Raw genomic sequence first — 14,077 nt, 5'->3', positions numbered from 1 at the left:
TATATATAGTGATTAAATAGACAAAATAAGATACAGGAAATGTGGGAAATCTCTCCCTATAGATTGAACAGGAAGAATCTAGCCTCTGCTTTTTAATTTTTTTTTTTTGGTTATTCCCCTTACTCTGTTCACTGTGACATAGTGGATATATTTGGAAAAATGGAAGATATTTGTAATAGATATAAAGAACTGCACAAATTGTTACTTACAGCCAGTAAGAGACAAAAGAACCAAATATTCGTCAAATATCTGCAAGTCCCCAATATTCATGAAACTCACACATTAATTTAGTGACATTTTGTAGCACACATTTTGTCTGTCCTGTGTTAAAGACACACAGGTAGGGCTGGGAATGCTGCTCAGTGGCACCATGTCTGCCTGCCAAGTGCAAGGTCCCAAGTTTGATTCCTGGTACTGGAAAAAATAAATAAAAGCCACAGCTTACAGTTCAACCAGACCCACCTGTCCTTCCCGGTACAGACAGCCTTTTTATTTACCCTTGATCTGGTTTATGAAGGTGCAATTTGAAAGGAAGATTGGTACATCAAAGAAAAAGAGGACATAGAATACACTGCGTCACCCAGAACTCAGACAGTGCGCTTTTTCTATCTGACCCCTCCCTAGACCGTGTCAAACACTTTAACTTATTTTCTTTTGGTTTTAAGTGAATGTTGAGAGTAGACTCAAGATTTGAACATCTTGATTACAGGAAGTTTTTCATTCCATGAACTGTTGGATTTTCTGTATCAGAGGTTTGTGGGTCTTATGGCTTGTAGCTAGCTGTCCCCTCAAAACCTTAGGTACACGTAGGTATAGTTTTTCAAAAGTGGCTTGATCTAGGCTGGATGAATGCCCTCTGCCATTCTTCTCTGCCTTGGAGCCAGCCAGCTGTGGACTGAAACCTCTACAAACTGTGAGCTAAAATTACCTTTCCTCTAACTCTAAGTGTTGGGTATTTTGCCTCAGCAAACAAAGTAACTAAGGCAGTAGGCAAATATTAGATAACTTATTCTTTTAAATTCTCTCTGCTGTTATTCTGATGATTATTGACATTTTTTCCTTTACTTTAGTAATTTTATATTGCTTGACCAGCCTCCTTTTGTTTTTATTTCCTTAGTACCAGAACATGAATCTATTTCATTATCATTTATGCTATGTATGTGTAGGGTGAAAGGTTCAGATTAGAGTCTAACAAACATAATTATATAAAGATAGAGCCTTTGCTCCACCAAAACAGAGAGCAGATAGGATGAAAATACAGTCCTTATATTTCTACAGAATAGCTTATTCAGAGCCCAGGAGATAATATCACTTAAATTAATAACCACTGCTAGTTTATCATAATTTTCACACAAACACACAGATATGCACATAGACATACATCAACTCCATTTGCTTGCATGTCTCTGTAAATAAGTATGCCTGGTTACTTTAAAGATACAATAAGAAAAATAGATTAAAGAGAAAAAGAAAATAATCATTCAAATGTAGTTAAGAAGAAAACTTATACATGGTTAGTTTTGTCAGACCCTAGAACGGTGCCCTACTTTTCCTCATTATTTAGCAGTAATTATGAGAAAGAGTTCTACTAAATTCTAAATCAGTGGATGCAGATTTCTAATACTATTTTAGCTTAAATGTGAATGTATTAATAATCCCTAACTATTTTAAAGCCTAGATAATATTGAAATTCTTAAGACTTTGCTAAACATCAATGGAGGTATAAAGTAGCCATCATGTTTACGTGGAATGGCCTATTAGTCACATAGGATTTGCCTAATTGTTGGCTTGGAATGCCCCATCATTCCATTCGGGGATCGCCACTGGGGTTGCCCTTTCCCTTTGCACATTTCTTCCTATTTCACATTTTGGTCCTCATTGACACTATTTTTGATCCATTTTAACATTTTATATGATTATAGAATCTCCAGTTTCATGTATATTCTCTCATTCATATTCACAAATACATGCACCTCAACAGTGATGGTTATGAAATTTCAAGATGTTAAAGCCCTTCAAAAATTATGCAGGCGTTTGTCAACTTAACAATTTATTTCTGAATGCTTATACACTCAGTTGCCATAAGATTGCTTTCAAAAATGCTTCGAAGGTCTATAGCCCTCATCAAGATAAATGGATTAATTTAATAAAAGTTATAATTAAGCATAAGTTATGAAACTAAATATGTATGATTATAAAAATAATTATGTCATGGTAAATGACTATTATAGGTTTGAAAATTGGTTGTAGTTTTAAATATTCAAATATATATAATTATACTTAAAGCAGTGTGCATTTATATTCATCATATACATAATGCAGTTTTATTTTATTATATACTTATGCTTCATATGTTGTCCTAATGCATTACATACTTGTTTTATCCTGTATTTTACATATTCTATGATATATGAATATATTTTCTATACAATATACATATATTACATATAAATATGCAAATATGTTTAATATTTTTACATGTCATAAAATTGTACATAATAATGAATGTGAATTCTTTTACTTAGGACATTAATTTTAAGTTATCCTAGTGTGTTACAGATACATGTATGTATGCAATATACAAGAAGCATATCATATACATATTTTTGCCTTTTATGCATCTGTATTTCTTTTTTAATTAATTTTATTGGCACATTTAATATATACAATATAACGACATTAACCCTTGGAAATTTGTGCCTTTACATAATGAATCTTGTGTCTTATTTTTTCCCCATTCCACTGCCCTCCCTTCAACCCCTCCCTTCCTCCTTATGTACAAAGGCTTTGTTTCCATTATTTTTCATTTTCTCAAATTAATTCCATTTGCTTCTTTCCTTTCCCCTACCCATCCCATTTCCCCTTCCCCTCTGTCCCTTTTCTTCCTATTTCACATTATCTGTTACACCTTTTAGTTCTTATTTACACTTTCAGTTTCTCACCCTAGAGAAATGGTTCAGTATTTACATGCGTGTCCTATTTATATCAATAAGAGTATCACCTCAATGTGCATCCATTTAGCTATAAATGTCTGTAATTTCTCATTTCTTATGTTGTTGTATAAACAACAACAACAACAACAACAAAACACATTTTCTTCATCCAGTCTCCCATCAGTGGGCAATTGGGCTGCTTCCAAGTTTTAGCTATTACAAAATGTGCTGCTATGAACATGGGTGCACATATCGCTGTGGTAGGATTCTTTAAATTCTTTAGGGAAGATACCCAGCAGGTGAATAGCTGGGGGGACCGCTAATCTTAGTTGTTTGAGGTATCTCCATACTGCTTTCCACAGTGGTTGCTCCAGTCTGCACTCCTACCAGCAATGGAGTAGTGATCCTCTTTCCCCACATCCACGCCAGCATTTGTTATTGGTTAATTTCTTAATAGCAGCCATTTTTTGGAGGGTCAGGTGGAATCTCAGTGTTGTTGTCATTTGCATGTCTCCAATTATCAGTGATGTTGAATATTTTTTCATATGTTTATTTGCTGTTTCTACTTTTTTGTCTGAGAAGTGTCTGCTCACTTCAGGTACCCATTTTTGGATTAAGTCTTTACATTTGGGAGGTCTGATTTTTAAAAATTCTTTATATATTCTAGATCATAGCCCTTTGTCTGATGAACAGCTGATGAATTTTTTTCTCACATTGTGCATTGTCTCTTCACATTGTAGGTCATTTATTTTTTTGCAGTGCAGGTGCTTTTTAAGAAGAAGAGATCCCACTTGTTGATTGTGTGTGCTACTTCTTGGGCAACTGAGGTTTTGTTCATAAAATCTTTTTTTTCCTACACCAATGTCTTCAAGTTTTCTACCTAATCTTTCTTCCAGCCAGTTTAGTGTTTTATTTTTAATATTTAGATCTTTAATCCATTTCGATTTTACTTTAGTACATGGTGAGATACATAGGTCTAGTTTTAGTCTTTGGAAAGTTGAAACCCAGTTTTTCCAGCGCCATTTATTAGAGAGGCTATCTTTCCTTCAGTGAGGGTGTTGACTCCTTTGTCAAGATGACGTTGCTGAGTATGTCTGCAGTTGTTTCTGCATCTTCTAATCTGTTCCACTGGTCTTCAGGTTTGTTTATTTGCCAGTACCAAGCTGTTTTATCACAGTACCTTTGTGATATAGTTTCCAGTTGGGAATTGTGATACTCCCTACCTTCTCTTTATTTCCAAAAATTACTTTTATTATTCTAGGTCTCTTCTTGTTCCAAATTAATTTTTGGGTTATATTCTCAATTGGTATTGCAATGAATTTATATAGCAGTTTTGGAAGTATGGACATTTTCATTATGTTGATCTTCTTACCCAGGACCAAGGGATACCTTTCCATTTTCTGATCAATCTCTTTTTTCAGTGTGCTGTAGTTTTCAGAGTAGAGGTTTTTGGTTTTTTTGTGAGGATGATTCTTAGGCATTTCAATTTTTTGAATGCTATTGTGAAAGGAATTGATGCCCCATTTCTCTCTTTGTGAGTCTGTTTTTTGTTTACAGAGAAGCTATTAATTTTTTTGTGTTAACCTTGTATCCAGCTACTTTACTGAATTTTGTTATTAAGTCTAGAAGACTTTAGGTGGAGTTCTCAGGGTCTTCTATGTAGATTATCATATCATCTGCAATGACAATTTGACTTCTTCCTTTCCTTTTTTTATTGCTTTTATTTCTTCCTTTTGTCAAATTGCTGTGGCTAATGTTTCCAAACCTATATTGAAGTGGAGTGGTGATAGTGGACATCTTTGTCTTGTTTCTGATTTTAGCATGAAGGCTTTAGTATGATATTGTCTGTTGGTTTTTCATAGATGGCTTTTATCAGATTGAGGTAGAGACTGTCTATTCCAATATTCTGTAGGGTTTTTATCATGAATGTGTATTGGATTTGGTCGAATGCTTTTTCTGCATCTATTGAGATGATTGTATGTTTTTATCCTTGGCTCTATTAATATAATGTATTACATTTATCAATTTGCATATGTTGAACCATCCTTGCATCCCTGGAATGAATCCCACTTGGTCAGGGTGTATGATTTTCTTGATTATCATCTACATTCTATTGCTAGTATCTTATTAAGGATTTTTGCATCTATGTTCATTAGTGAGATTGGCTTGTAATTTTCTTTTTCAGTTGTGTCTTTCTCTGCTTTGGGGGTCAAGGTGATTCTTGCTTCCAGAAAAATTTTGGGAGAATTGCTTTCCTTTCAATTTCATTGAAGAGTTTAAAGAGTGGTGGCAATTGTTCTTTTGTAAATTTCTTGTAGAATTCAGCAGAGAAGCCATCAGGGCTTTGGCTTTTCTTAGTTGGTAAGTTTTTAATTATATTATCAATTTCATTGACTGATATTGGGTCATTTAGAATTTTTATTTCTTCTTTGTTCGACTTTGGTAATTCATACGAACCTAGGAATCTGTTCATTTCTTCTGTATTTTCCATTTTATTGGCAAAAAGGTTCTCAAAGTAGGTATTGATGATCCTCTGGATTTCTGTTGGATCTGATGTAATTTCACCCTCTTCAATCCTAATTGCATGGATTTCGGCCTTTTCTTTCCTTTTATTGATAAGCTTGACCAAGGGTTTGTCAATTTTGTTTATTCTTTTGAAGAATCACCTCTTGGCTTCATTGATATTTTTGGATAGCTCTTTTAGTCTCCATTGCATTAATTTCTATCCTGATCTTTATAATTTCCTCCCTTGCATGAGCTTTGGGTTTGTCCTGCTTTTCTTTTTCTAGAAGCTTGAGGTTCAGCATCAGGTGGTTAATTGTTTCACTCTGTTTTCCTAATATGCGTATTCAGTGCTGTGAATTTCCCGTGCAAGAGGGCTTTCATTTTGTCCCATAGACTCCAATATCTTGTATTGTCATTATCATTTAATTGTAGGAACTGTCTTATTTCTTCTTTAATATCCTGTGTAGCCCATTGATTATTAAGGAGTGTGTGGTTCAATTTCCAAGTGTTTGTGAAATTTTGTGGTTTCTTTTGCTATTGATCTTCATTTTCATTGCACTATAGTCTGATAGTATATAGGGGATCGCTTCAATTCCTCTGTACTTAGACATGTTTTATCAGCAAGTATGTGTTCTGTTTTGGAGAATAATCCATGTGCTGCTAAAAATAATGTGTATTCTGATTTTGTGGGGTGGAACACTCTCTAAAGATCTGTCAAATTCATTTGTTCAAGTGTTTGACTGAGTTTTACTATTTTGTTGTTTTTGTTCTGTCTAATTGATCTATCTATTAGTGACAGTGGGGTATTGAGGTCCCCCATTACTATTGTGTTAGTGCTTATTTGATTTTCATGTCCATTAGTATTTCTTTTATATAGTTGGGTGCACTTGTGTTTGGTGCATATATATTTGTGATTGTCATCTCTTGGATTGTTCCCTGTTACAAGGGTATAGTATCCTTCTTTGTCTCTCTTAATCAGTGTTGGTTTGAAATCCATGTGATGTGCAAAGAGGATAGGTACTCCTGTTTCTTTGGGGGTTCCTGTCACGTGCCGTATATTTTTCCACCCTTTAACTTTCAGTCTGTGGTTTCTTTTTGAATTAAGTGTGTTTCTTGTAGGAAGCATACAGTTGGATCTTGTTTCTTGATCCGTTCTACCTATCTGTTTCTTTTGATTGGTGAATTGAGAGCCTTAACATTGATGGTTAATAACTGATACGTATTGTCTTGTCCTTGTTATGACTTTTTCTTTTTGTTGGCTTCTCCCCCATGCATTTAATTTCTTGTCATGCCTGATGGATTCATTCTGCTGGACATCCTGGGGTTGTCAGCCTTGTTGTCATTTCCTAGGATATTGTTTACAAATTTTTGGAGTGCTGATTTGGTATTCATGAAGTTCCTAAGGAGCTCTTTGTCATGAAAGTATCTTATTTCTCCATCAGTTTTTAAAGATAATTTTGTGGGTTACATCAATCTGAGTTGGAGGCTGTTTTACTTTTTGGCTTGAAATACATCACTTTAAGATCTTCTTGCCTTGAGGGTTTATGTTGAGAAGTTTACTGTGATTCTAATAGACTTTACTTTGTATGTGATTTGTTTCTTTTTTCTGATTGCTTATAGAATTTTGTTCTTCTATTTGGTTTCTGGAAGCTTAATGATTATGCCTATGTGTAGACTTTTTATTGAACATGGCTTGTTGGAGTCGTATATGCCTCACTTATCTGTAGGTCAAATTGTTTACCCCTACTTGGGAAGTTTTCTACCATTATTTCTGTGAAGTTTTTTTATGTCATCTGAACTCTCTCCTGTTTCTTCATTCACTCTGATCAGTCTTGTATTATTGTTCATGCATCATCTAGCAGCTGTTGGATTGGTTTCTTATGGTCGCTTATTATTTTTAAGAAACTTTTTTGTCCTGTTCACTAATTGCAATCCTATCTTCTATATCTGAAATTCTATCTTTGCATTGGCTCATTCTGCTATGTAAACTTTAAATGGAATTTTTGTTTTGTTTTGTTTTTTGAGACAGGGTCTCACTATATAGTTGAGATTGACCTGAAACTCACTATGTAGCCCAGGCTGGTCTCGAACTTACAGTGATCCTCCTGCCTCAGCCATCAGAGTGCTGGGATTATAGGCATGTGCCACTGTGCCCAGCTCAATGGAATTTTTAATCTCCTGGAAATCTATTTGCACCTATTTTATGGATTCCATTTATTTCCTATGTTGGGATTCCACCATGTTCCTCAGCTCCTCTATTTTTTATCTGTGTCCATTCTAGATTTATTTATCATGTCTTGCACTATGGGCACAATCTCTGCTGTTATCTGATAAATTATTTCTGACTTAATTTTTTCTAGATCCTCTTTTGTTGGCAGTTCAGGGAGTCCAGGTCGTTGAGTATCAGATTATTCCATCTTGTTCCCTTTGGGGTTGCCTTGGGTGATATGGAAGTCTGGTTTTGGGACTTGTTTACCTGTTTTCTCATTTCAACAGATGCATCCTTCTGTGCCTTTGTTGAGGCAACTTTTTGCTCACCCAGTGGTCTTCAGTTCTCAGCAAGCCACCAGGAGGCCTTTCCTCTGCTGTTCACCAGTATACCAGTTCCTGGGTTCAAACCACTGATGCTATGGAGTGAGCCTCTGGCTGAAGATTTTGCACTTCTGCAGCTCTTTCCTGGGTGGGCCTTGGCAAGGCAGTTGTGCCCCAGCCGTTGGGTTTGGTAGATCCCTGGCTGGGATCTCCCTTCAGCTGCACTTATCTGTACCACACCACTGCTCCCCAGGATCTGCTCATACTCCTAAGCATCTGTATTTGTGTATTCCACATTGAATTATATCATTAACCTAAAGTTAATATTTATATTTACAGTTAATTATTTTATATTTAAGTGATGTAATGTATGTTTTAGGAAATTCGTTTGTAAACAACCAATTAAAGTCAAGCAATTTAAAATATATTTTAATATAAATTGTCATTCCCAGTTTTTATAGATGTATTGAAATTATTCCACTAACTAAAAAATTATTTTGAAAGTGAATTTAAAAATAGTCTTAGGAAAACTTCTATACCCCTGAGCAGTATTCCATGATGTGGTTGATAAATATTCTAAGAAATATAAGGTCTGGGGATTTAGCTCAGCAGTTCGGTGGCCTGCCTTGCAAGCACAAGGACCCAAGTTCAATCCCTGGTACCAAAAAAAAAAAAACAAAAACAAAAACAAAAAACAAAGAAATATAAGAGCATGGGACTGATATGTCCCTATAGTGATGTAATAAACAGCACAAATGAGTACATATGTGTATATGTAGGCTTTAGGCGATATATACAGTCTAATTATTAATATTACAAAGTGTTGCAAAGGTGCATGCATGAAACAGAGACACTGATAAAAATATCAGCTCTGAGTTTTTGAAAGGATAAAAACAAATGCTTATTTTTCACTCCCCTTCAACAGCTTCATATACTCTTAAGACCCCACTGAAAAAGAGAAGTATAGGTCTCACTAATGATCACAGATGCAAAAACCCTTAATAAAAACCTGGCCAATAGGTGCAGAGGATTATCAAGAAGATCACACACCCTGACCAAGTGGGATTCATCCCAGGGATGCAGGGATAGTCCAACATATGCAAATCAATGAATGTAATACACTACATGAATAGAGCCAAGGATGAAATCCATATGATCCTCTCAATAGATGCAGAAAAAGCATTTGACAAAATACAACACACATTCAAGACAAAAATCCCACAGAAAATTGGAATAGACAGTCTCTACCACAATCTGATATACTCGTAAGGTGTTAACTATAGACAGCATTGTACCCTCCCCAGGAAAAAGAACAAAATATGAAGAAATAAAAGGAAATAATTCTTACCATAGCTCTGATCTACTTAGTTCATTGAATTGTTTATAAAAAGCAGATAAACTAAGAACTATTAATCATAAAAAAAACTATTTGAATTAAATATACATGCACTATCTGACATTTCATTGATTGCATAATAGTCAATTATATGGCCTTAAATTAAAATAACTTAAAATTATACACAATTTTGAATAAACCAAGTTGGTGCCATGTGTTTTGGGAAAGAGAATGACAATATAAGGAATAGGTTTTATTTTATAAGTAAAAGTTATGTTGCTTATTAAGGTTAAAAATTCACCTCACTCTGTTTTTTTAAATTAATATCCCTGTATGCCATAAATGCAGTGTAATGCAATGAGACACAAGTGAAAGGAATTGCCATGCATTAATGTTCATTATTTCACATAGTCTGTCTAATCACTTTTCAAAGTGACTGCAATTATTTAAATTAAAAATTCCTGGGCCCAGAGATTTAGCTCAGTGTTTCCACTGCCTGCCTCACAAGTGCGAGAGCCCAAGTTTGATCCCTGGTACAAAAAAGGAAGAAAGAAATATAAGAAAGAGAGAGAGAGAGAGAGAGAGAGAGAGTGATCCTTGTATTGTAAATAATTTAGTTTCTACTTTTTATGACTATAGTCTCAGTGAATTTCTAAGAAAACTAGAATCAAAATACATTGACTATTCTTGATTAAAATAATTTCACGAATAAATGATACCAACATAAGATAAATATTATACTATATTATCTTTCCATCTCAATATTAGTACAATAACTTGGAGTTGCTACCTAGTACATAGGTATTATCACACAAGATGACTTCTCTAGTGAGTTATTGTTTTTCCCTGTCAAATAAACAATGCATAATAGTGAAAGGGAAAAGACCTATTTCAACAAATGCAATTTATTAGATCATAGATGACTTGAAAAAAATTCCTTCTCCTTTTATGTGTGAGTTTAACTTTTAAATTCACTGGGCTATTATTATAATTGTCAGAAGCTTAGAATTATGTCATATCTTCCTATTTTCAGAAACTTCACTGCTTGGATTATTTTGATACAATTATCAAATAAATCAGTTAAGCTGGTAATTCGCTGCTAGAAAGTACAACTTACTGTCAAGCTTAAATTCATAATCAACACAGAAAAAATTGCCTCAATATATTGACATGCAGAGTGAGGAAAAAATACACTTTGGGATTGGTTGCCTCTTCAGACAAGTCAGATAATTCTCTTTAAAATTGTCCTTTCTTCTATAAGAAAAGATGAAATAGAACAAGAAAAAACTGAAATTAAATTGGAAAATTCACCTGCCAGGTTCCCTTTGGCCTGAGTTATGCCGTAAATATATTTCTGATATCTGTTATAGTAAACAATATCTGATTTCTACTTTGGGCTACATAACTTTTTAAAAAATGAGACATATTTAAGAAAGGCTTCTGGGGGATGGCACAGGAGGCTCCATTTGCAGCTGATACACACAAAAGAATGTGAATGCTGCTAGAGAATTCCATTTTATATTTAGAGATCTTTAGCTTGGGATATATACCAACATGGTTCCAGATTCACAAGTGTTAAGGTCTTCCTAGAATTAGAAATAATATTAAATACAGTCAAATTATTCTCAAAGCAAAAGTAAATTTTCCACCTATGTAAAAATGAATTTATACAAATACATAGTGTTGGCATAATATTAAACCTAACACTGATTGAGGAAAACTGAGTGCAAAATGAACAAGATATTTTGCCATTTTTCCATAAATTGATGATAAGCACTCCATCTGGTTTTGAGTCTGGTATTTCCCAATTACTCAGTGAAACTTCTTTGTCCTGTGAACCATCAATAAATTGATACTGAAGATGTATAAAGCAAGGGTGCAATTACATAACTATGAATAGAAGCAAGTTTATATGAAAGTTTGCCATGTAGATAGAACATGATACATTTGATAAATGTTAAGATGCTTATTTTTTAGAAAATGACCAGGAAATTTATAAGTACAGCAGAAGAGAAAAATATAACCTGTGTATTGCTATAAGGGACCATGTTCCTTCTTGAAAACCTTACAACCTTATCTACTTTCAGTTTTTCATACCAGAGGGACAATGCAATATTTACACGTATCTTTCCAATTTACTTCATTTAAGAGAATGGTCTCAAGGTACATCCATTTACCTAGAAATTTCTCTAGGTTATCCTTTTTATGACTGAGTAGTACACCATCATTGATTTTTAAAAACACATAGAGTGGTTGAAGGGCAGGGAGGGGAATTGGAAGAAGAGAGAAATCAAGATGCATTATCTACATATACAAATTGACTGTGATAAATGTGATCACTCTGTATATCTAAATTGTACCAATAAACTTATTTTCTTTAAAAAAAACCTTACCTGAGCAACATATTTTCAAGGAATTGCACACCATGTCAGCTGAGTGATAGGTATACAGAGACATTCAATTTGACATTCTAACACTGGTAATCATCAGGCAATGTCTACTTTGATAAAATCCTTGTATCTGTTCAGTAAGCCACTGATTCTTTTCTCCCCCTAGTCTGAGAGGCTTTTGGAGGCCTTTCTTATTATCACAAAAGAATTTTGAAGAAAGTTTTTCGCTTTTTAAAGTTTGGTCCCTACTATAGAATGCTACAATGTTTTCAATAATAATGAAAGTTTTTGACAACCAGAAAAGAAATATCTATCATTTAAAGCTGAGCATTCCACATTGCCTATGTGATGTATGTCTAGGTACTTGATTGTTGCATATTAAAGGTATGGGCAGCCTCAGACACAGAGCAACATAGAACGATTGTGTCGCCTGTGCAAAGCCCAGGATTCACTGTCTAGTACTTCAAAAGTAATTGAATACAAAGAAATAATAAAAATATAAAGAAAATTGGAATACATTTTGGTCATTAAATTACTTTTTGATGCTGAAAGAAGCTGTCAGTGAAATTACACGAGTTGTGCATAGAGCTGAGGAATGCTAATAACACAACACATAGTTTTCAGAGCAACAAAGGCAGCAATACACAGATGCCTTAAAAAATCCTGAGAATGATCAAAACTGGACATGCTCTGCTATGTAATCATTTAAAATTTTATTTTGTTAGTATATGTGTGTGGTACCTAACAATTGCATTCTTTGCTGGAAATTGGTCCATGCACATAACCTGTCTTCATTGATTTTCCATCCCCTGCTCTCTTCTATCCCCCATCCACCCATCTCTTGATGCCCTTGCTTTTCTTTTTCTTTTTTGTACATGTTTGTAGTACATAATAATTACATTCCTTGTGTGGAGTTGGTATGTGTATATAACAGATCAAATGCTGTTAGAGTATTAGGAAATGAGGTGTCCAGAGATGAGAAGATGCATCTGAAAGTTAATATGTATGAATAAAAGTTAGCAATTTGTCCCAATTCCTGAAAATAATAAAATGAAAAGGACCTACTCATGACAAGAAGAGCAACAAAAGTGGTCTTATTTTATGAACAAAGAATGACTTTGTTTTCTCTATTTACTGCCTTTACCAATGAAAATATACTCTCAGTTTATTAATTTAAATGTATTCACTTTTTACTAGAAGTTGTCCCAATCCATTATTATCAGACACAGGATATAAAAAAGTACCTTGTGCTATATATGGTTTTTCATGGTATTAGAGAGATCCTTTAATAAGTGAAGGTTCAATTAAAAGTCTTTGTTGTATCAGCTATGTGACACAGGAGAGTGTACTAACTGTTATGAACTATTAAGCTTTTCAAACAGAAATGTAGACTTTTTTTTATTTTATTTTTTTTCTTTTTATTGAGGTTATTGGTACAATCTAGGTATACAATACAATTACATTCATCATTGGGATTCTGTACCTTTACATAATAGGTCTTGATTCTCATTTTTCCCCTTGTCCCTGCCCTCCCTTCACCCCCTCCTCCCCTCCCCATTTACAAACACTTTATTTCCATTTTTTCAGTTTCTCATATTTTTTTTCCTCTCCCTTCTTACCTTTCCCCCACCCTTCCCACTTTCCTTACACCTTTAGCCCTTTACTTCCTATTTCACATTATTAATTATCTCATTAGGATCCTGTGTACTATTATAATTTTTCACACCAAAGAAACTATTCGGTATTTCAGTTAAAGAAATCTCTGTATGAACATTAAAAATAGGGAATCCTAAAATAAAACTAAAAAGGAAAGTAAAAGAGAAAAGGCAATGATGTAACATCAAAATAATCCTTAATTCTGGAGATGAAAATGGTCCCCGAACATATTTAAATTGCTTCTCGCTCTTATACTCTTATCTTATTCTTTTTTTCATTATTTAGAGAATACTTTATTAGCTTCTGTAATCAAACCCATGTAGATATGACCTTACATATTTAGTATGGTGTGTTACCCCTGTACACATGGAAAAAAAATAAATTAACGTTTCTAGACCAATGGACAGTACTGTATCATACCTCTATGAATGTAAAATATCTAGTACCTGCTTTATGGTACATAGTAGGGACCATGCTTTATCAGAGCTACATTTAATGATAGTACTCTAGAATCTTCTCTTTCCAGATGATGATTAAGAGGCTAATAGAAATAATGGTACCAGGTACCACAACGGCAACAGAACTTTGCTGTTGTCTGGATATTATTCTTTTCTTTGTTTTTTTTTTTAATGGAATATGCTGAATGTCTATAATTTTGTTCAGATGACTGCAGAACCTGGAAAAGCTGTTGCTGCTATCGATGCATAACATACTATTATTAGTCT

The sequence above is a fragment of the Fukomys damarensis genome, unplaced genomic scaffold (assembly GCF_012274545.1).
Source record: "Fukomys damarensis isolate Sample0158 unplaced genomic scaffold, DMR_v1.0_HiC HiC_scaffold_27, whole genome shotgun sequence".
Classification (NCBI taxonomy): Eukaryota; Metazoa; Chordata; class Mammalia; order Rodentia; family Bathyergidae; genus Fukomys; species Fukomys damarensis.
Note: the sequence above shows the minus strand (reverse complement) of the source record.